Source organism: Plectrocnemia conspersa, unplaced genomic scaffold (assembly GCF_051122295.1).
Source record: "Plectrocnemia conspersa isolate PC_06_02 unplaced genomic scaffold, ASM5112229v1 ptg000008l, whole genome shotgun sequence".
Lineage (NCBI taxonomy): Eukaryota > Metazoa > Arthropoda > Insecta > Trichoptera > Polycentropodidae > Plectrocnemia > Plectrocnemia conspersa.
This window is the reverse complement of record NW_028277172.1, coordinates 20,262,257-20,287,580: the sequence shown is the minus strand read 5'-3', so window position 1 is coordinate 20,287,580 and position 25,324 is coordinate 20,262,257. Positions and strand designations below refer to the sequence as shown.

Here is a 25,324-nt window from a genome sequence, read left to right as displayed (position 1 = left end):
TCGAAATAATCCAAGTCTATTCATAGTGAAATGGCAAACCAAACTGATCACAAATCTGCTGAAAAAAGTGTTGCCAATTCAAAAAACAAACCTCTAATAAACCGCCATTTAGTTGCTTCTATTACAAAGTTTCTTATACATAAGTTGCAACAGGTATTACCATAGGTATTTTAAATTATTCGTTTTCCCTTTCATTCTTTCTCTCTCCTACATGATAAAAAGTATAGAATATATACGCGAAAGGTAAAAATATCATTGCTAATAAATTAATGGTTAATGGTATTCCGTCAAGTTTAATATTTGAACTTCAGAATTAATTGCGCGCAATTACAAAGCCAGATCGTTACATGTTCGCCAGTAATTAATAGCTCATACATTTTGTGTATTATGCACAATCAAAACATTACCACCGTTTGTTTTGGGCGCCGGTTCTCGCTCGCGTGCCAACTTTCGCCGTTCCTGGCGACCGAATTTTCCCTGCCATACACTTACGTAACACAAGTTTGTATGTATGTACGCATTTTTTCATCGCCGTCCGATACTTGAACTTGGCACAGCTTTAATGCCAAACGGGTGCTTTAGCTACGCGGACGATTCAGATGTCGCAAGGTCGCTTCGTGTAACTATAGCATAACAATACGAAACAGCTTCCGTCGGGAAAATTTTCATCTCGCACGATTGAACCCTTCCCATTCTTCCAAGTGTTCAGACGTCCGTTTCTTTCCGGGCTATTGCCATAGAATATAATGGAGACGCTTACGAGGCACGGTCAATTACGTCCGATATGGTATCACATTTAAACCGTGTTTGAAAGTATGAGATACACGTTGTTATCTGTTGGGTAACTAAAGTCTTGTACTATCGATATTGCGTAGTCGATTCTGAAGATATTAAGGGCGAACTCAACAAATGCAACTCATGGGTCTAATCACAATCGATCAAAGTCAGTTTATTTGTTTAGTAGTCACTATTACACGAACGCATGTAACAATAAATCTATTCCATAATTTGACTATGTTTGTTCTATACAATAATCATATTTCTAAACCAGTTTTATTCGCTGCTCTTGTGTTTGTGCGATCGTAGAAGACTGCCGCATATGAACATCATTATTTATCCATTACCGAGTTCATAGGGCTGGAAAAGTAATTTTCCCGACGGATTTGTCTCACAGCGGGTTCTAGCGGAAAACCATGTGTAGTTTTGTTGTCGAACTTGTGTCTATCTCTCTCGCCTCATATATTCCATCTCATTCTTTGGAATCCACCGCATTGTCTGGAGATTCGTCTCGCTCCTTTGTCGCAGAAGTTTTGCTCTGCTCCTTTTTCTCGTTCGATCGAACCGAAAGAGTTCGGTCGGTCAAAAAAAGGTTTTATGTGATCAAATCGGTTTTTAGAATGATGCGCTCAAGGTTATCGAGATCGTTCACTGCACACGAGGAATTTTCTTTGGAGAGTAGGAGCGATTTGTTTGCTATGCGAAGAACTTGTATTGAATACAGATTGTAAATCCATATATATTCAGATCACGATTATTCTTCTTGCACGAAGAAAGTGCCATTCGGTGCTTTAAACAATTTGAATTAAGGTCACTGTCTTATAATTATTGCGAAGCACGATGTTCTCGGTAAGTTATAGAGGAAACTATTAAAACATAATTGCCATATTATATTTTGTATCGACGGTGATACTTGATTATATTAATATTGTAATATAAAGTGTGACTAGAATTAAAGCTTTAATATTTATTACAAATCCACCGTGTTTTTACAGGCTTCTTCAATGCGTCATGATGGATTTATTACAAAATAATTGTATTCAGCTCCTCATACACATACATACATATGTATGTTGAATTATACCAATTAATATATAATCTCACATTAATTCTGTAGCGATGTAACGCTTACAAACCTTTTGTAAGACGAGTGCTAACGTCCTGGCCGTAACGGTTAAGAACAAGGGACGCAATCGCGCAATTCACATCTACGATGATATCAGAACTTGTATTAGAGCTTGGTATATATTCAGAGATGTGAAATATATTTTTTCTGCCTTAGAGGTGCGCGATCAAATAAGTTTAGAGACCACTAATCTATGGCACTACAGCTTCCAGTTGATGGATTGTCGACACCACCCCTCATTGAGTGAAATGAATGGTATCTAGGGATTGCTATAATACCGCTATTACCGAGAAAAACAGTCAATACCGGTATTATTAGTATTGACATTATTATTATTATTATTTTAATAAATTTACTGAAAAATAATCAGAGTACCGCTCGCAAGATTCACCATGTGTATTGATTAAAAAACCAAAGCATTCGAATACCCCGGCAACTCTTCGATATTTATTATTTTAATTAAAACAATTTTATCTTAGAATTACTGGGAACTGCTAGGTACTTCTTTATTTTTTGTCAGTTACGATTATTCGAAAGCACCTTATAAGAAAGCGTAGAAAATTGTAAATCTGTTTGTTCAAAATGTGAAATTATTATTGCAAAATTTTTTTTGCAATAATAATTTAAATAAATAATGTTATAAATAACTTTTATCTTAGAAAATAAAAAGCAATAATTTTTAGTTGTTACAATGATAAAAAACATATATTTATTTACTTAAAATAAAATATAAATCAAGTTTCATTTAAAAAAAAACACATTTTAATTATATCGCCTAGTATAACTAGGGCTTTCAAACCGGGTAAGAACTGGGGCCCCGGGTACCCGCGTTTTTTAAAGGAACCGAGAACCAGATATTTTAACCGGTTCTTTTCATTTCAATATAATGTATTTTTTTTTAAATTAAACATCCGTTGTCACACGATTTTAAAGAAGCAAAAATTTTTTTTTTCCATTTTGCAAAACCGATTTAAAGATTAGTTAAACCCTTCCGGGCAATGATATTCGGTGCTTCCAAGAAGTCAGTTAAAATCACAGCTATATATAGAGTAGGTAGTGATAAGCTGGGTATCGAAAAGGTAAAATGAATTATGATTAAAATTCAAGATAAAATTCAAAATCCAAGATATATAGTATTCGTAAATTTGAGCTCCGGATCAGTATATAATAGTTGACAACAATTACCCGGAATCAAGGCGGGTACCCGGTTCCTTGCGTGCCCCGGGTAATGAATTTGTGCGGGTATTTGGATGCCAAAAGTATAACCTATCTTTAGTTTGCAACAGAAAAAAATAGCATTGCATTTTTTTTAAACATACATTTCGCGCATTTTTTTCAAAAACATTTTTTATTTAAATATGGTTTTTGCGGTTTACTTATTGCTAATGTTAAACAGCAATGTTTAATGAAGCATATTCCGGGGACTATTTGGGTAAAAATATGTCTGAATGGAAATAAAAATGTACAAATAGTAGATAGAATTCCGTATATGCAATACTTGCTTTTGTTTTCACTTCGCCATACATCCCTATCATAAAAAAGGGCGCTGTCATTTCTCTGTTACGCAACATAATTATTGAGAACTGCTAGGTACTGTAAGATTTGCCTTTAGATAAAACAAACGTACTCTTTTTATGTTGACACGTCGCGAAAAAATATAACATAGGTAGAGTATGCCGATATTTCGGCCCTCTTTGACTAAAAGGGATAATATTATTCTACTTTAATATCTTATCCCGATAAAACTCCTTGGGTTAAACCCCACAATGACATTGTTTATTCTGCTTTTGCTTATAAATATGGAAATTTGGTACTACTGGTAGTTCATTTTTTAATACCCTTAGTACCGAAGATCACTTTTTGGTCCAATACCGGTATTACCAGTATTTCAGAGCCTCGAGGAAAAAACACTAAAATATTTATACTGATACAATCGGTAATGATATCGACATAGACAACAAGGAAATCATCGCTTCGCTTAACGCAGATGTGATCAATTTTTTTTTTATAGTTTCATTTTATTTTCTCATTTTGAGGTAAGTGTGGTCCATTTAATCCGACCATGCGTCGTTAATAATATTTTATGTTAATTAATGTTCTCATTTTGCTTTTATTGAATCTTAAATCTAAATTTGCGCGATAAAAAATTAACTGGCTCTCTCGACGGACGGCCGGAGAACCCGAATTGCGGTTTGACCGCCCAATTAGAATTTATCTTCTGCGAATTTATTTTTCTCGTTTATTTCTGTTTAACCTTTTTTCCTCCATCTCAGCTCGGGCGACCCAGAATTTTCTCTTGTTGCGTTGCCAAGCGACCGACCAGAGAAGAACGACAGGCGCCATCACCTGTGCCACCACCTTTCGATATATTTATAAAATAAACCGTCGTTTCGAATCGGTTCCAAATAATTCACGATCCGCCGAACTTACTCGCGGTTATGCCCGAAATGAATCATGGCAGCCGTCCGGGAAATTCGTGAATTTCCTGGGAAAGAGACGCCCACCCAGATTTCGCGGCGATTGTGTTCGAATTTATTTCGGTTCGATGCGGACATTCTTCCTAAGAATCTGATTCGAGTAATGCGAATTTTGGAAACGTGAATAACGCAACTTAAAATTGTCAAGATGCAGCGTTTCGAGAAAAGTTAGATACATTATTTATAAAACATGTAACTAATTAAAAAACTTTTTAAATATACAATGCCAAGCAGTGGTTATCAAACGATAAGCTTATTAAATTATTTATGTGTGTATGCAAATATAAACATACAAATTGCAATTTGTATGCTTTCTAATCCATTAAAGGATTATGGATTTGCTTTTAAATTAATTAAAATTTTAAGGATTCGCACAAACGTGACAATATTTATATTTGATAATAGTATATTAGGAAGCCCGCAGGAGTAAAACCTTCGAATAAGTCTTAAAAACAGAAATAATTCTGAGCAAGCAAAATCAAAATTCATCAAATTGTTAGATTAATCGGAACTTTTTATCACTCATTCGGGGGTATATTTATATTATTATGCAATGAATAGCTATCCTAGGTGAAGATTGTGAGTAATACATGTAAAACATGAATTTGATTGCACTACGTTAGCGATAGATATAGTAAAAAATATATATAGGAAACTGTGCGAAATCCAAAGTGCAACATAATCAGGGGGTGCTTCTTATATTCTGAAATGGAAGGTATCCACTTTTTTGATTGAACAGTGAAGGCAATGGATTATAGAACTGTCCTGAATTTTTCTATTTAATCTTCCGTTGTAACTAGACAGGCGTAAGCCCAATGCATTACAACGAAGTAAATCAGTACCAACTGGATGGGTCAATCAGACATACATATATTGAACCATTAGACTAAAAATCTGGAAATCGGTGACATTTATATAATTAATAATTATTATATGTCACTTTTTTTAATAATAGCGTATTTTACTGCCGTATCTCGAACCAGTCTGAAACTGTAGGGACTACGCTATTTCGAGCTTATTTATTTTCTTCTGCTTAATGAAAAAGCACTTGAGCTTAAATTTACATATATTATATTAATAATGTATTTTATTTAAATATTTCAGAATATAAGGAAAAATGTTGATAAAAAATCTTTGGGTCATAATTAAGAATAAAAATCAATCGCATAATATAATGAGCAAACATAAATTTATAGCAGTAATCGAAATAATATTCACGACAAATTAAACCACAAACTCATTGAATCTTACATTGATTGTATGCTTTTCCTTGTTTTGATAGTATTGAAGGGATGCAATAAAGTAATAATATTTTATTTGATAACTGTATTACTTTTCATATATGATTTAAAAATATTTTTATCACATGATGTTTTAATTTTTTTTTCATTTTTGCTTTAATTTTACTATTTAATCGTTTACTTTAATTTATTTGTTCAATACAGATTTTTATTTTATTTTTCGTGTAATAAATATTTGAATAAACATTCAATATATTATGGCCAAAACTTGGCGGCAACAACGGCCGGTGCTGCCTCGTTCATCGAACATTCATTGAAATTACATGTAAACTATATACTGCAGTTCCTCAATCTGTGTCTAATTACCACTCGCACGCTAAAAAATATTAAATATATAACATATCTTTAGTTAAATACGATATAGAACGATTTCGAAGATAATGCGCCTTTTTGCACGCTAGTGCATATGGTGCTTAAATCAATGCTTCACTAATGTATTATGCGCCTTAGTATTTGCCACATTTTATTAGCATCATAATCTTACAACTGATATGTTTTCTTGGACTGAATCTTTTCTTATGACGTCCCCAATTGCTTAATGGACTGTTTCGTAATATTGTAAGTAACATCGCCGCTCACTATAATAGTAATTGATAATCGAGCGTGTTCGGTTATACGATGCTTAACCTCAATAGTTATTTTAACCCTAATTTACTCTTGTCAATATTCATCAGCGGCGCGATGAGTTTCAGAGTTGAAAGTGTATAGACTGAAGTGGATCGACCGACCCTCGTCTAGTTTTATGAGAAAATTGTTTTGCGAAAATATGCACGAGCTTTAACTTGTATACACAGTAAAATGAGGGATGGGCGTATAGTGATTGCGCTCACAAAGGAAGGGTGTGTGAGAGAGAGTGTTACTAGACTAGAGCAACTATCGACGTTTTCGAATGTGTAAACTCGATAGTAACTCCGGTGAAAAGCAGCTATCAAGCACAGCGTGTAGGAAATAACTAGCTATATCCGCATAACGTTTAACATACAACCTTCTAATATACATATATTACTAAATAATTCCGGCGATTATTAAAAAATCATGACACTTCTTAGAAGCTCTAAATATGTGAGCTAAAATTAACTTAATGAATATTTAGAATCTTTAAATTTTTTTGTTTACAATTCATGAAGCCTTATTCGTTATATGTCATACATAGCCAATGGCGGCTCGAGAGCCGCATGCGGCTCTTTGGTGTATTTATAATGCGGCACCACAGTTAGGTATAGCAGGAACTCGTAATGTTTCTGCAGAAATAATTCTCGATTTAGTTGCATTCAAATTATCAACTCGTGGTGTCGATATCAATAATGCACATGACACAATATTGAACAGTATAGCAACTGGCAGAGTTCATAATAAATCTTTTTATAACAATCTTATGACTTACAATAAGTGAGAATCTAATGAAGCATATCTAAATCGAATTTTGACCAACAGTAGAGTAAACAATTATCGCTTCTCAGAAGTCAAAAATCCAGGTCAAAAGCAATAACATCTTGTCGGCACCGTCGCAGTGGGAACGCTCGGTTATCTAACGTTCATATTAAGACATTTACAATTTTTCAACTTAGCGCTACAGAAAAAAAAATATTTCCTAGTTCAAACGATATTCAGCTTTCATGATAATACAATTTAATCTCTTGAGATAAAATTTAAAAATTACGATGAATATCGAATATTCAATCAAAACTATTTTTCAAATACCTACAAATATTTCAATTATCTACATGACAACATTTCTGCATGAAAGCGCCAAGAATTTTTTTATTTCGTTTTTGTTAAAAAAGTGAACCCTAATTTAATTTTAATTGTTCATACCTTCCCTTGGAAGATTGAGAACCACTGCTCTAAAAATATTAAAATAAATTCAATGCCTTTTCACATATCCGGTGTAGAAAGCAGCATGGATTTATAAAACTTAATTTATTTTTAAATACAATATATACATAAACATGTTACATGATTATGTATGTACATATATAGTAATTATAATATAAATACTTCGAGAAATCACAAAACATCCCTATTTAAACTTCATGCATACTTTAAGACACGTTCGTATAATTACTGCGTACTTAAAATATATCATAAACATTATTGTGCATAAGTTTTTGACGATCGGTTATCCCTTCTGGCGTGGATAATAACCGTCATAAGACATAATACCAAACGTTATAACGACAGTATTTATGAGCCGTGTTCTTGTTTTATAAATCCAAAATGGCATTGCGAATCTTTGTTTTTATATTATTTTTCACAGCTGAGTTTTTCTCCCCGGGAAAAGGTCAGCTTTAACGGCGATCGTATTTTTAGACGCGGAAAACGTCGAATTTTTCCCATTTCCAGACTCGATTTTTTTCCGGTACAGTCTTATCATACAAATTAGATCGCTGTCTCGCTTCTTTATGTTCGGCTTGTTATTATGCATGCGGAGATTTGCATGTTTATTTATTGAGCAGATGCTACCGAGGTTAAAGCCGATTATCCTATCTCGACGTCAGCTCTGACGAGGAACCCTTTTGATAATAACGTGCACGTCTCCTTCAATTATCACAATGACAGGTTTTGTATTAGCTCAATGCAACCGCACGGTCACCTCTGCCGTCAAGGACCTCGAATATAGCATTTGTCATGATTATGGATTAGGCTATGTGAGATAGGATTGACCCAGAAAGTTTCAGGGATTTGGATTTGGGTAGTGAATACTAAACAAAGAAATTTGTATGACCTTTGATATAAATGTATGTTCAAGAGATTAAAAAAATATTACTTGAGCACTTATGAGATTTATTAATTATACCTTTGAACAACACCCCTTGATTTATTTTTCAATATGGACCCAATGCATTTGATAAGTTTGTTGATTACGACGTTAATTAAATTGTTTCATTATATACTTGAAAATCATATACATACATAAAAACAGTATTTTTTTTATTATGTATGTTATAAATAAACAGCCAACTGAAAACATTTTATTATACAGTATATATAAATAAATAATTAGTAATTCAAATTGATGCACAGTCACGATCGTCTTGTTTACGAATTTAAAATACGGTGGTGATTAACTGCATTGAAATGGGGCAGGTGTGCAGATTTCTTATGCTCGTCGTCAAAATTAACTGCGCTCCAAAGAAAATATTTGCATCAAATAAAGATTGAATTACTACGCCACTTTGAACGAACTCAAGGACGGTTGAAGCAAATCTGAGATTTGTTTGTTGTTAGAGGATTTTCGAAGGTGCTCGTGTTGTTCAAGAATTGCCAAGAGAGGTATCGCTTTCGACTTTGATCCGTACACATCACATAAATCTGATTTAAAAAGGTTTTGTGTACATGACGCGATTTTATTATTCAAACTGTTCTAGAGTGCAGCTCTAATTTATCTTTTTAATAGAAATATTATTTTAGATCTTGACCTGAATACAAATATGTCATTCGAGGTTGTTGTATATTAAGGCCCGTGGAAAATGAAATTAATCTTAGAAGCTACCCAAGGGTATGGTTATTCTACATTTAAGTTTGAAAGAAGAAAGACGAGGCGTTAAGATAGTTAAAATTATATCTTCCGCAAAAATATGCGTTATTATTTTTGCGACATGTGTTTATTTTCAATGCTTCACAGTGGTATTTTAATATTTTAAGTCGAAATAAACACAAGATGAGATTCCAAGAGCACTTATAAATAAACTAGCATCGTAATCGTTACAAAAACAAGGGACCGTCTTTTAAATATAAAGGTTATAAATTAACAGCTAGTTTATAGCTAAAAGCTATATTAATCATATTATTGTCCACGCGCAGCGCGAGATGCCAAAACATTCCACGGAAAATTAAATTTTACAACTCAAAGTCGAGTTTCAAATATGGATAATTAACACTAAACTGTATCGCCGTACATGTACGGTGGTCGATCTTTCACTGTTTTTGGTCGATACCGCCATTCAGCATATTAAAAAATGCTTCTTTGCACACAGATTATGGCGAGAATTCAATGAATTGTACTCCAACGTTACTAGCAAAAAAGCACTAAGATAAAAATACGGATAATATATGTACTCCTTCTTGTAGAGATATCCGAGATTTTTTCTCTAAATCCTCTCCGACAACACGGAGTACTTCGCTTCGCTGGGATTCCAGACAAAGTATCGCCAAAAGCAACGCGCTCCGCGTAACGAAACTGCGCATTTTCGATGCTTTATCGCAAACTTTAGTGTAATGCTCTGCTCGAATTTCTAGTTAAAAGCTTCCGCCTCAACTATAAAAGAATTCTGCCGGGCAAGGATTTTTAGAAAATGTAACAATGTGTCACTTTACAATACTGAAAGTTAAATGTAAAATAAGTTCAACCCATTCATTGAGAGTTTAATGAAAGATATGTTATCAATTAAAGACCACCGACTCATTTAAACCACAGAAAATATATTATCTGTTTTGTGGTTATAATCTATGTTTGTTTGATTTATTTTCTGAACGAGTTATCCTTGATTCGGCGTCAATGGACATTAAGCTTAATGTATAAATATAATACATTAAACAGTACATATAAATTGCCGCCATATCAAATAAATGCCTATTATATTATGTAGGTCGGTAACTTTTTGGCGTGGCGCTCTAAACCTTCCCTAAAATAGACGTTTTACGTTCTACATTCTCATTCGGGAATGCATTGTCCCCTAGGCACGTAAATCCCTCAGCCAAGAATGCCCTCACGTAAAAGGTCCGCCCTTTGTTCTTTCTTATTCGCCATAGCGGCCCTGGTGGAAATGAACTTTTTCGACAATGGCCTACGATTAAATATAATAGTTTCCTCTCCCGAAGACTCGGCTGGAATCGAGTGTCGATATTAATCGTCCCGAGTTATTCCCCCAGCGACGCTATTTCATTATAACCAAGCAATTCCTTCGGGTTAGGTTGTTTGATCGTGTCTCGCTTCGATACACGCCGAGAAAAATGGCCGAGGAGGAATTCAATATCCGAGCAATATGAGCATAAAGGGGAACCACTTTCGCAACGTGAATATCGTTCATTGTGTCCGATGCTTGTTTTTTTATTTTCATAAGGGGATGGGTGGAAAGCGTTTTTCAATTTTCTCGTGCGAAATATGGAAATGGCGCGCGTAATGGCGCGGTTGGTGGAACGAGAACAAATTTGAAGGTTGTGTTACTAATAAATATGCGTAGAGTTAGTATCAAATATAGATGTTATCAACAATGATTTAAAAAAAATTGTAATGCCTGATATAAACGATACATTTTTGAAATTATATATCGTCGTTAAAATGTGCAATACGAAATAACGCGTATCTCATACTAAAACGCGGGCGATTGTAAATAGCATCGAGGTCGATTGGTCGATCGCGATCGTACTCATTACTCACCCCCTATATATTCACTTACTACACATTACTTCAAACATGTATATCTTGTTTAGTTGCCTAATAATGTAACTGACTTTCTTATGAACCCAGAATTTCTAGATCAACTCCGTTTTTGGGTGCCATATAATGTTCAACGCTTTCGTTTTCAAGTATCATATGCTAGGACCTACACATATAGTATATGTTACATATTTTTATTTATTGTAATACTTTCGTTGTAACATGACAGGCGTTAGCCCAATGCGTTACAACCGGGTAAACACAATCAACATCTACAAGTAATGAGATACCATACTGAAATTAGCGACATCAATTAAAGGATTTTATCATTCCACAAAACATTCTGTGTGTACAATAATCGGGATTTAGAGAAAAATATTCCACAGAAACTGCATTACAAGTAGTAATAAAATCATTGGAGCAGTTTTCAAGAGAGCTTTTGAAACAATATACAGAAGTATAGTGCTATAGTAATTAGTGATTATATGCATAAGTGAAATAGTTTTAAGATGCTTCGATAATTATTTTAAAAAAATAAGGTTAAAATCAATTAGGCTTATTCTAAAAAGGAAATAATATCAAACGGTGTACCACAGGGGTTCACATTAGGTCCATTAGTAAATATTAACATATACCACTGGTATATGTTGACATACATACATACCTATATGAACAAAAAATAAATTCCATATTCATTTCTTTGTGTTACCCACATATATGTGTTTCTTACAATAATATATCTAATCTCTTTTTCTGTTTTGTTTTAGGTAAGAACGCAATCTTGGTTTATCTCGTTCGTCTTGATGGAATCGTGACGCTAGTTTCATTGAAATATTTCACTCTGACTACAACTTTACATCACCCACTCCTAAAAATGGTAAGATAATCATTTTAATGGTTTATTTGTATCAACTCCTTCATATTTTTCAAGAATCAATCTTTTAACCCTTTAGTTGCCAAAATCCTATATATTATGTAATACATCAATAATTCAATTAAAATTCTTGGCAGATCTTGACGAATTAAAATCGATGCATTCACTGAATCCTGTTATGTATTATGATTTACAGGCAAAATATTCCTACACTTGTTTAGACGAAATATAGTAGAAAATCCTCATTCTCTCTCTTTTCTGGTGTAATGCCTGCACTACACTCTCTGGAAGTTGTCCGAACCGAAGTTACAACTGAAGTCGGCCGAGACCTACGACTTAGAGTAAGCTACCACACTCGAAAATTTCATATACCGTCTGGACGGCGGGCGTGATTGACGTCCGGCCGGCAGCTTTTGTCACGTACAGCCGGCATATTTGCGCGCGATCGAAAAGTTTGCCAAATAATTGCAATTTTTAAATTTTCATATATTATTAAAATTACGCTACTGATAATTATAAAAGTTTGTGTGGGCATTCACCAATACAATATCAGTGAAAACTTTTCGATCGTAAATATTCAATTTACGCAAAATCTTTGTAGGCTTTTGCAAAATGCCATAAGGCATAAAAATGATACTTCAGAATACGAACACCACATCTGTGACTATCCTAGAATTGGTTGCCATCGATTCTAAATAAGAATTCGTTATGGTGTGACATTTATATAAACCGATCTAGGAAAATACAAAAGGATATTCGAAACGTTTTTTTTTTAACAAAATCAAGTACCACTAATTATTTAATTATATATGAAAAAAAATATAATGACGTTATCTGTTAGAAGAATATACTATCAAAAATATAATTAATCCCTAGTCAGTAAGAGTGTTTGAAGTCCCCGATAAGCATGCGGTATTATAACTTGACCACGTGAACACGATGCAGCGCTCGACATAGTTACTCGTTCTATCTCAGTTTGCGAAAAAACATATCATTATCTCTCTCACTCTCGTCACTTAACATGCGAGAGAGCGAAAAGGGGTGTATCTCACCGCTCGCGCTCGAAAGAGCAGCTCCGACTTCGGCCCCTTTGACTTCGGTCCTTTTGCCGATAATGTTCGGAAGCGCTCGAAGCTGGCCAAGTCGACTGAATTACCCCCACTTTATCTCTCGTTCTCGGTAACCTCGGACAACTTCCGAGAGATTTTAGAGCGGGCAGAACCGAACTCGACCGAAGTAACCCCGAAGCAACCCACTATATTCTCCGTCCTTGGCCAACTTTGGCCAACTTCCAGAGAGTGTAGTGCAGGTATAAAGGTTTTTTAGGTAGTAGAATATCTTTTTAATATTTTGACTTTTACTACACTTTTTAGGAGTTGGTTTCAGTGACTGAAGAAGTACATATTCTTACAAAAAAATGTTTATTCACTATTATAAATTTATTGACAAACATTTAAATAGACGTTACTTTTTTGTGCGTGTTAAATTTTTCAGGCAAATAATGTACATATTTTTTTAAGTTTACGTATGATATTAGAATAGTAAATATATCAATAAGACCTTTTTAAATAATTCTACTAAATGGTTTTATTATGTTCTTATTTATTTATTTTTCGCCGTTTTTACTGAGGCGATAAATACTTCCAAACCTAGTAAAATACATAACCTCAAGTAATGCATATTCTTTGATCTTTATTTGTTCTGTACATATTTGCTAAATATCTATGATTAAAGCGAAAACAAATCTGCGTTACATTTGATTGGTTCGACGTTCCTTTTCAATCACGGATATTCAAAGCTCGTTTATCGTTTCTTCCAGTAAACGTTCACCCCACAACATAAAAATTTACGTCCCACAGTGGCAATGTAGTAGTTGTAGATGTAGACGGTATGCGTTTTACGATCATCGTCAATGTTAACATTGTCGATTAGTCGGCGCACTTCGTGCGGAACGCGGATTTGTATCGTTTTAATAAAAATCACTATGATGATGATGATGATGTTTTTTTATGTGATTCGTGTTTATTTCATTTAACGATGCGTAACATTAACCATCCGAACACGTGTGTTTTTTCTTTGACGTACATTTATAATCCCCGAGGCGATGGAAAAGGGCGTCGGATTGGAAAATGTTAATTTGAACCCTTCGGACCTGAAATGAGTTACGGCCTGAATTTCCAGCATATTGTTTAGTTTTGTGTAAACGTTTGTGTTTTGCAAAGGAGACAATAATTTTACACTCTAATGGTTTTCAATAAAAAAGATCGATGAACTTCTAGACGAGCTTTGTTAATATAGAGATCAATATGTATCGCCATATTTTTATTTTAACATAGGAAAGAATATGAAAATTCACATGGCTGTTTTATGATAATATGTACTGACACAATAATAGCGAAACTGATAAGGGTCATTGAGGGTTCTAACGAGTTATTTTCCATTAAAATTAGTTTGATGCATACTGAAATTAAACTATTAGCATCGATAGTTTAATTTAAAATACATTTTGTGAGTTAATAAGCTGTTTTCGTTACTTTTGAATGTTTCTTTTAAAACGAAATTCGAATTCTTAGATCTTGCTATGCCAGATTAATGCTATGTTTGTGTGCTGTCAATGAACGAACAGCATGTGGTTTTCATCGCCAAATCTTATTACGAATTTACACGCAAGGCGTTTTAAATTTGTATATTTAGATAAGTTCTTTGCAATTAAAATATAATGTGGTGTTTATGATATTTATTGTATATTAAGTACGATTTACTAAAATTCGTCATATTATAAAATAATTGCACAATGATTAGTAATGTATCTGTGATTACGAATTTTCGAATAATTACCACAATAACTAAAATGGGAACGGCAGATTCATACATACATGTTTATTACAATGTTACGTAAATATGATAATATTAGTCTTGATATTTTTACAAACGTGTTTAAAAAACGCTTTATAGCTTTTGCTAAAAACTCGGATTTATGTCGGCAACCTTTTCAGCTTCGCTGGCTATATTTGTTCCGTATTCTCTCAACGATTTATTTTAATAAAAAATCAAAGATCTCGCAGTATGAATTTGTTCGATCTTACCCTCAAACAGCTGCTCGAGCTTTTTTATTGCAAATCATATTATTTTTAAAGTAAAATATTTTTTATCGACGTAAATAAAACGAAAGTAAAATTTGAAATCGACGTGTTTCTAGACAACTGCTAGGTTCGTGGGCACAGTTCGCCGGACTTCAGATGCGCGTTGTTTTGTGAATTGCTGCATATCCGTCATTCGAATATTTGTTTAATATTTCGAGTTGTGTATTATTTTTGAAGTTTTTGTATATTATTTTTTAAGTGAAATTTATCCTTTTCGGGATTTGAAGCCGAGGGGGTATGACTTCGCAGCCAGAAATCTGTTAACAATTGATTTAGTATTACATATACCGAAATAAACTATTGTATTGTTTTACTTCGAGCACTGGTGGAAAAGCTGATGGAGAAATTAAGTCCTCGAAATGGTCAGCTGAGGTCTCTTGATGCTCGTCACCGTCTGTCGTATGTCTTCCTGTCGTATGCAGTCTGTCTACCGATCGTCTCCATATCAGCTCTTTTGTACCGTAGATTGGGGAGGTCTGCATCGAATCACAGCTATGCAGAGATCATTCAACCAATTGTTGCGCTCGTATATTTGACCAACGAAATATTGCTTGATGAACATATTCGAAGGTCAAATAATGCAAAGGGTTGAATATTAACGCTCTTTTTCTGTCACCCGATGGCATATTGTTTGCGCAACTATAATACACAAAAGAGTATATATTCTCTGTTTCTACTCTGTCGACACATTGTATATGTATTCCTTTATGTCCAAAGTATCACTTTTTCTCTGGACATTACGAGAATTGACCGGGTGGTCCGTTCAGTGTCAATCTACTGTGTTCTTGTGGGTTACCCTTTGTTTATATAATACAATTGTCAATATACGTTCTTGTAATTAGCGTTTGGTTATGGTATTTACTGCGCGAGTATAAATATGATCTTTGTGGTTTTAGTAACATAAACGGCCATTACATCTAACGATCGACAAAAAACAATGAAAATAAAACACGTTATTGCCGAAATTCCAGAAATTGAAATTTCAGAAGTCCAATTTTCGAACAGCTGGGGCCGTATGTCGACAATAACGCGGCGAATGTTGACTTTCAAGTCGTCCATCGACTCCTCAATACTACGCTCCACAGCAGAAACAAACTTATTCAGTGCGCACTGTACGACGTCTCTGCGGATGCGTATTATCAATTAGATGATGCGTGATGCATGGCTATTCGAATTACTTGCTCGAATGAATGTTTATGTCGACCGTAAAATGGACGTATTTTAATGTTTAATATCAATACATTTGGTATATTTTATCATAGATATGTTGCTATGTAACGCTGTCTGATACTATGGTTATTGTTTCTGATCGCACCACTAATATTATTTTTTACCGTTTCAGTGCATTCTTTAACATACTTAGAATGGTGAAGAGCAATCGTAGCTTTCGTGTTTACTGTTCTAATCTCTAATATCTCACCGTATCCGCTCGCTCAAAATTTTTGCTTGCACATTTTTTGCACTTGAACAAAACCGCACTGGGTCACCGCATCATGAGCGAGTCCGTTATTCGACTTTCGTTTTTTGTACACATCAAAGCAAGACAATGCTTCACCGCGATCGCGATCTCTTTCCAGGAAACGCTCACTTTGAGGATAAACGCATCTTCTCCCGGCTGTTGAACTTCGGCCAAGATTTATATTACACTGCCGGTTATAGACGGATTGATTAACGCTTTGGCAGCACTGCGATGTTATGATCGTATCTTATCGACCGCATCGTACATTCGTCTTCTCTCGCCCAACCGAGATAACCCCTTGTGTGTGCCATGTTTGATTTGTGATTAATTACCGAGATTACATCCGTATCTCGAGACCGCAGTCGTCCAGATAATATACAGCTTCTCTCCATCTCCAGCCTTGAACTTAATGCTAGCGGATAATCTCGAACATGATAATAGTGCAGCGAGCAGCATACAAAGTCGCTGCAGTTTTATTACTTTGGTAGGAGAGAGAAAGCACATCTGAGTTCGAAATACGTAGAAAGTTGCTTCTCGTTGCATATTTAATACAGCAGATGGTACGTATTAGAGATGTGTTCGCAACAGATCCGTTTTATTTGTACAGTGGCCGGCGCTAAATTGTTAGGGCTAATAGCGGTGAGAGTTTATGCTCTCGGCTATTTCTATGTCTATGCACAGGATACTATTAAATTTCGCTTTTAACATATCCCCAATAAAGTACATAATTAAGCATTGGTAATTTTTAAGTATAACCAAGGCTCGATTAATGCTGTACATTGTATGCTCAAATGTATAGTAATTTATGTAATAATCCGAGCGTTAAAGGTTAATGTCGAAATATGCCATTTTACTCGCTACAAACGCGTAACTAAATCTATTGGATTCAGAATAGAAATGAAGGTCGTCGGATGAATGAAACGCTTAGGGTTTCATAGCACCCTCTTACCCTAAAAATATACCTACTGCTATATCGTCTGGATTCCATTGTATTTGTATACAAAACGATTTGTTTTTACCTCGCTGAATCAAAAAAAATCGTATTGGGAATTCAAGAGTATTTCAACAATTTTTTTTATATATTTTAATTCATAATTTTGCATAATTCAACGGGCATTGCTTACTTTCATCGCTAAAACAATGTAAAATCTGGTGATTGCCTAAAAATAAATACAGTAGTACAGTATACTCTCGATTATTCAGACTAATACTGAGGAGGAAGAGTTTTTATATCGTTATATTCAATCCTTTGGTAGATCTAGTCCATTAAAGTTTCAACATAAGTCAATGCTGTATTTTGCCTAGAGTTCTCAATCGAATATTCAATTATTCGCCTGATTTTTTAACTACAGTAGATCCCCCAATAACACGGTAAGTTGGGAACGTGCTATTTGACTATGGGGACTAGAAAATTTTTGCAATAGTGTGGTGAAATATACTCCCTTTGGCTCGCTCACACATAAAATAACGGGCACCCAAATAGCACGTCACCAATTTACCGTGTTGTTGGGGGGTCCAGCAATCGATCGAATATTCGTAAAATATTTGTTTTATACTATTTCAAATGAAACAATTTGTATACTTGAGCAATACGTGTACTCGTTTTTTCTCTTAATATACCCGAGTGACTAGTAACGCTCTAAATCTATGGTCCTTAACCCTTTGTAGCCCAAACTTTTAACAATAACTGTATTTTAATTGAAATGTTTTTAAAAGCAATCGCTATTTTTATAATTTATATAAATCTTAAAACAACGACGAAGCCGATCATACATACCAATCTTTTCTAAACAGTAGTGTAGTTTAGTGTGAATTAATAATGTTTTGCCCTAAGGGGCTTTAGAAAGGTATACCTTTATATTAATATGTTTATTTAAAAGCGCAATAAATCAGTTTTGCGACTTTGGTATTGTAATATTGACGTTCGTGACGATCGGAGTTTTAGAGGGATTAGGTAAATGCATACCAAAATTGACAATAAACAAGCTCGTTCAATTTACAAATGCTATTGTATTGTACCGATAGCTTATGTAATGCGCTATCTGGGATGACAAATACCCCCATTACATAGTTTTTGAATCTGTATTTGTTCATCTTATCGCGGTAACACAAAGACGTTTTTAAACCCTAAATCATCGCAAATGGTTTTGACGTAAAATTTATATCTTATCCATCACGATTAAAGTATATTAGTGCATACATAAATTACACCAGACATTTTTTATTTATTTATTTAAATTTGTGATCTATTTAAAATAAAAATACATATTATTAATACACAAAAGAAATATCATAAAATATTTAAATTAAATTATATGAATCTGACCAGCTCCTCGCAGCTGACATAAATATATCAGCGCATTAAGGAGCTGGATGGCGACAACCATAGACAAGCCGGATAGTGCAGACCAGGCGCGTATGGTGAAATACATTCCCTTTCGCTCACTCGCGTGTTAAGTGACGAGAGTGAGAGAGATAGGGGCGTGCATTACATGCGTTCCGCACGCTCACTTCTTCTCACTCAATCTCATCACTTAACGTGAGCGAAATTTAATGAATATACGCGCCTGGTACAAACGTTCTGGCTATAATGAGCATAAAAAAACATGTGATCGTGAATCTCGAAGACGTTTCGGAACTAAAACCTCGGTTTCCACAACAATAGTTGGATTTACAATAGTTTAAAGAACTGCTTAGCGATAATTCAGTGAATCGTATCCCTGCGCTTCTAAAAGAAAGGCGCTTGGATACCAGAATGAATAATATAATTACCAAATGTCATCATATATAGATATCTCAGTAATCTTATATACTCTGAATCATAATATATGTATTCTTAAAATTTGTTAATCGCCAGAATCGAGTTATATGAGCGTTTGTTTATAGTGAAGCAATTAGAGTAAACAAGGGATTGATTTTATATCATTCGTTTGAACGAAGCGAGGAATCGATAGTGTACTCGATACTGAAAACAACACTGAAATGTTATCTTATGAAATGAAATTTGAACTTGGAGGAAGAGAGAGTGTTTGTGTGAAGTCAGAGATAATACAAGTCTACTCATTTAACAAATCGTTCGTCCAGCCGATTCCTCCTCCAGGTCCTTAACAATCTTTTCTGAACGTTTTAGATTAAGAGGCAGTATTTGGTTATTCGAAAATTCCAAATTATTGATTCTGATTGAAATAAAATGTCATGGAGGATATAAATAATTAACCGGAGCATCTTAGAAGTTTTTTCGCAGACGTCGTTTACGTGTAAAGAGGACCTCTACTTGCTCTCAAAAGTGATTTTGAGATCATTAGTGGAAGTTTCTCTAACCTTCAGCATGTAACACTATATATAAGTAAACCATGCGTTCTTAAATAAATTGTTATCAAATGGTAAACGTCTACAAACGATATTGGCACAAACAACTTTTACGTGACCAATATTTGTATTATAATATAGTATTATATATAAATAGTAATGTTGGGCCTCAAACAATATTCATTTAGAAAGCTGCAAGAACATAGGTTTACTAAACATAACACCCAAGTATTGCACAATAGCCACGCAAAGAACAATTTCATTTATTTATTTTTTTCTTAAACATCAACGAAATGTATACAGATCAATTTGCTCTTATCTCAGTTGCTAACAAAACGTTTTTTTTCTTGAGTAAATACTCACTACACATTCCCAGTTTTAACCCTTAAAATCAATCGCCACTTCATCCGCATAGATTAAGTTTTAATTAGAGTGACCGACCGTGTTTGTGTGCTTTGTTGCCACCCTACACTACCACCCCACTCGGTAGCGCTGATTGAGGCTTTCGGATTAAGCTTCGGATTGCGCTCCCCGTCGTGTTCGAATCCATGCGATGCGACCTAGCCCAACAGATCTCTACTCGGCTCTTAAAATTCTTCTCAGACCTACCTATAGATAACACTCACGCACGAAAATAATCCCACAACTGCGAAGGCCGACCGACTGTCGTCTATAAATACATCATCGCCGTTTGTTTAACCGCTGATGTACAATATCATAAGTCGTATTTCTTTTGGTTTTGTATTCCACTTTTTCCCCTTTAACTCATGTGAAGATTGCTGTGGTGTTGTTTATTATTTTTGCGGTTTGATTGAGAGATCGTGCGCACTTCTCTGATTTTTGACATGTGTATAACTGCTACTGTTTGCGGCTCTCTGCAACGTCTTGTTGCTTTTATATCTACTTTTTACTTCGTACTTTTTTCTTACTTTTTTAACTTTAAATCAAAAGTGCCATTTAATCATCTGAGAAACGAAACAAATAGCGAGTCATATAAAATCATTTTATATAATTTTAATACAATCGAACATATTATTATATTTTTTTAAATAAAGCTATATATGTAATTACCATTTTCACATATAATGGTTTCATCGTCCTCGAATGTGCCTCCATTGTCTAGAATCCCAGCAAAGAAAAATACTTATTTATTTTTTTTAATTGTATCGTGTATTAGGGGCGGTGTCGACAATCCATCAACTACAGGCTTAAGAGTGTCTTAGAGAGTCGCGATTGCGTCCCTTATTCTTATCCGTTGGGACTAGAGCATCAGCGCTCGTGAACGCTACATTTACACGAGCTATACAACTTTTCAAAAAGCTTGTCAAACACAAGGATGTTTTCGACGATAGCTACGAGGAGCTGAAACAATTTATATTGGATGGTTCACATCTTTTTTGGTGCGTGTTTTTGTCTTCAATCAAAATGTAATCAATGTTTGCTCACTAATTAAAGCATTGATTAGTTCTGTTTTTTTCATAATCGGTGATTGAATATGGGGATTAAATCTGTCGTAAACTCATTTTTACTGTTTTTTTTTGTTTCAAAGACACTTCAAAAATCCGTCTATTGTTTTTATTCCTTTATCAATAGATTTAACGTGGATATAAAACAATGTATATAGAAAAAAATCGTTAACTTGAACTCTCGAATTGTGAAAGAATTAGACCGGAAGGGGTGGCTAAGACTTTTTCACAGTACATACTGTATATTTTTGTATACTTGGGTTAATGTAAGAATGTTTCGTTATGTATCTGATGCTCCTGTTGCTCTTATAAATCCAGATGTACATCACGAACTTTCTTATTGACTTTCATTAGTAAAAAATAAATAAAATATTAGAGGTAAATTATATCAACTGGAAGCGAAATAATTCATAAATTCATTAATAATATAAAAAAATGTAAAATACATATGTTTGTTGTTATGTGATAATGTTAAATAAGCTGTAGAGAATTTAAATAATGAATTAAGTATAGTAGAAATATGGTTTAAAAATAATGTACTTTAATAATTATAAAAATATGTTAGATAATAATAAAAATAGTTATTGAAAACTATTATAGAAATAGTTGATAATATAAAATATTTAGGAATAATTGTAGATAAAAAATATTAAGGAACATTTTAATTACATATTAAAAAAAAAATGTCTAGGATGAGAAATATCTGAAGTATAAACATAAAAAAATATTTACAATAGTATAATATTGCGCCACTTTCATTATTGTGCTACAATATTATATATGCCTAATAAATTAGAAATAACGATGTTGCAAAAATTACGAAACAAGTTGAGAGTTGTTTTAAATAAAAATAGATTTATTAGTTGTAGAAGTATGATTGATAGATTGGAATGGTTGGGTGTTCAAAATGGTTTGGTATTTATATATATATATGCATAAGTTAGAAAATAATATGTTACCAGAGTATTTTAATATGTATTTATTATTATATAAAGAGGTGCATAGATTTAATACTATAAATAGAGAAAATTAAAGAATAGTTAGATATTTTTATAACGACTATGGAGGTGTGAATTTGTATAATAATATTCCTAGGACAATCCGCAAAAATTATAATGTAGCGGATTTCCTCAGTGGAATAAAGAAACACCTTCGTCCATAGAAATAGATAAAGTATTTTTTTATATTCTATAATATTAATATTTATATTATGTTTTGATTAAATTTGCTTAGTGTATAAACATTTAGATATATCAACTAAATAAATAATACATTACACACGGATTTGTGTGCTTATTGTATTAATTGAAAATAAAATTCACCTACATACATTTAATCGTTTTTCTGTTTTGTTTCAGGTAACAACGCAATCTTGATTTATCTCGTTCATCTTGAAGGAATCCAAACTCTAAGCGTTATTGAAATGTAAAATTCTTACTGCAATTTACACATAAAAATGGTAAGATAGACATTATCAATAAATAAATTTAAAAAAATTAAAATATAAATTAACATGACGTTTGCTTAAAAGTGACGAATATTTAGCCTTTATAACTTGAACGCGAGAAATTAGGCATCGCTTAGGTTCATTGGTCGCAATGACACGATTAAAAACCGCCGCAAAATCTTTGATTTTAATCTAAATAGTAAATGTAATTTTCATCTGGAATATATGTTATGATAATTTTTTGCAAAACACTGATCATATAGTTTCATTATATATCAACTTATTTTAATGTTATAAAAGTTAACCACGATGTTATCTATAATATATAACGAGGGTTTCGTGCAGTAGTAGTTATTCGAGCATAATAATTCGATTGTGTCGTATTGATTTTATCGCGTCAGTGTTTATATGCGGGCAAGGGTGATTGATAGAAAATCCCATTAAATGAATCACATTTTACACTAATGTGCTTTGTGTTCAAGTGTGTGTGTGTATGTGTGTGTGTACAAGAGTATCATAATACCCTTTCTGGGAAAATCCTCGACATGCGCATGTTGACCTAGTAAGTTCTTCTTAGAATTTTCTTTATGATTCCCTTTGAAACATAATATTTGATTAAATATTCTGTATATACATATATACCTGTGTTATATTATTAAATTATATTGCGGAAATAATTCGCGCTGCGCCTAATCAACTTGCGGTTTGATTGTTACGCATTTTGACTGGCGGATTAGCGAGGGCGTTAATAAATAACTGTGGTTTTCTGATGGAATGTGTTCGCATATGAATTATCGATTATTTAAGTATTAAAGATGTAAAGTTATTCATTGCAGTTTTTAATAATCGTCTACTATGTTGTGTGCAATTATTTTAATTTGCATCGATTTAAAAGTAAGATTGCTTTCGCTCTGCATACTATTAAACATTGAATAAAAAAACCCATATAATCAGTTTTCATTGTATGTATTATTAAAATGTATATAATGAACTTTTAATGACTTTTCATTAATATATACATTCATATGTGCATAGTTATGAGTAGTTATAGTTTAGTTTTAGTATATAGTCATAGTTTTCATGGTATCAATATACGAGAGATAATATACAAATAAAGACACAATTTGGTTGATACTACTGTTACCGTTAAGATCCATGTGACGTAGCAAATTCAAATAAATTCAGGACTTATATTGTACCTTAGTATTATATGTTCTGTTTATCCTTTCCCAGCCAAGTGCAAAAGAATAAAAGCTAACTATTATCATTGAAAACTGTTTTTTTTATTATTAAGTTTCAAGAAATAAAGCAGGCCCAACGCTTATTTCACTTTGAAATTAATAAACTTGTTTCTGTGGCTAGTCAATGCTGACTATTCTTTGTGTTTTTATATTTCGTATATACCTCGCATCTTTTTCAAGAACATTCGTCCGAAAGATCAATCTCGTTTTGACATGGTTATATCTGGAGCTTCAGGGGCCATCTGATGTACTTTTAGAATAATTGAAAAGTATTTTTGCCAAAAAGCTCACATAAAAATTTTAGTAGCGTCGATCCTAATATGTTATTTTTTGAAAAAAAAATTAATGCCTGAATTTAAATAAAAATGTTTATTAATTTGTAAAGAAAGAATATTATTAACATCTGGGCTACGGAACGGAATGCATATCGTGCAAAAATATCTTAAAATAAAATAGTACTGTATGTATCTAAAAAAATCTGCTGTGTTCAGATTAAATCCGGATATTTAAATTTCGCGTTTCAATAAATCAGTAAATTTGGATTTTCCAAAACGGCTCTGAATTTGCAATGATTGACCTACTTAAAACAAGTTGGATCATTTAAATGCCAAATATTAGCGACAAAACTTCAGTAGGCCTTTAAGATAAGTTAGGTACTGGTAAATGTGCGTATGAAGGCCGACAGATGATGACGGAATGTAAGTAATAAAAATGAGACTTTTCAATGTTTTTGTGTGGCTCACCTTACAACCGAATCATTCACGTGCATTTTTTAAGTTGTCTAATAGAGCCTTTAGTTCATTAATGGCTTTATTGAATGTTGTTTTGTCGCTTGGTAATCTTGATTTGCGTATGTTACGTTTTTCTGTTTTTTTTTTAATATTACGGGATGATTTTCCCTTATTTATTTGTGTTCGATTGCTTGTTTAATTCAATAATTTGGTCTAGGTTTTCTCTGAACAATACCTAATCAGTTTTGTGATTATATAACATAGGGCCGGACTTTTTTGTTTGTGAATTAACTAGTATCAGATCTGATGACAGCTCGAAACATGATTCAGCTAAAATTCATTTTACATCTATTCCTTTGACAATGCAAAAGTCAATCAAGTCCGATAGTTTTTTTCTGGTCAGTTGACCTATGGAGATCCACTTCAAGTTATTTTCCACTGCCGCTTTGTACAATTCTTTTCCTATATTGTTTATTAGTATTGATACCCGTAGAGGAGTTTTGGCATTATAATCCTCTCCATCAATAAATGTATGTCCTAGTCTGCTGAAAAATGATTTATAGTTTTCCTTTTTAATATTGTACTTTGAGGGA

The 25,324-nt window shown here is 33.4% G+C and overlaps 1 protein-coding gene and 1 long non-coding RNA gene across 5 annotated transcripts in view; both read left to right on the top strand.

The window, feature by feature from the left end:
* The window catches only part of KrT95D (phosphofurin acidic cluster sorting protein KrT95D), a 100,794-nt gene that overhangs the window by 22,375 nt on the left and 53,095 nt on the right, over positions 1-25,324 (top strand). The gene's annotated exons all lie outside the window — the stretch shown is intronic.
* LOC148233302 (uncharacterized) lies at positions 11,827-25,101 on the top strand. The gene is made up of 2 exons (XR_015810331.1): positions 11,827-11,938; positions 22,671-25,101. It is a non-coding gene; the product is annotated as an uncharacterized LOC148233302 (long non-coding RNA).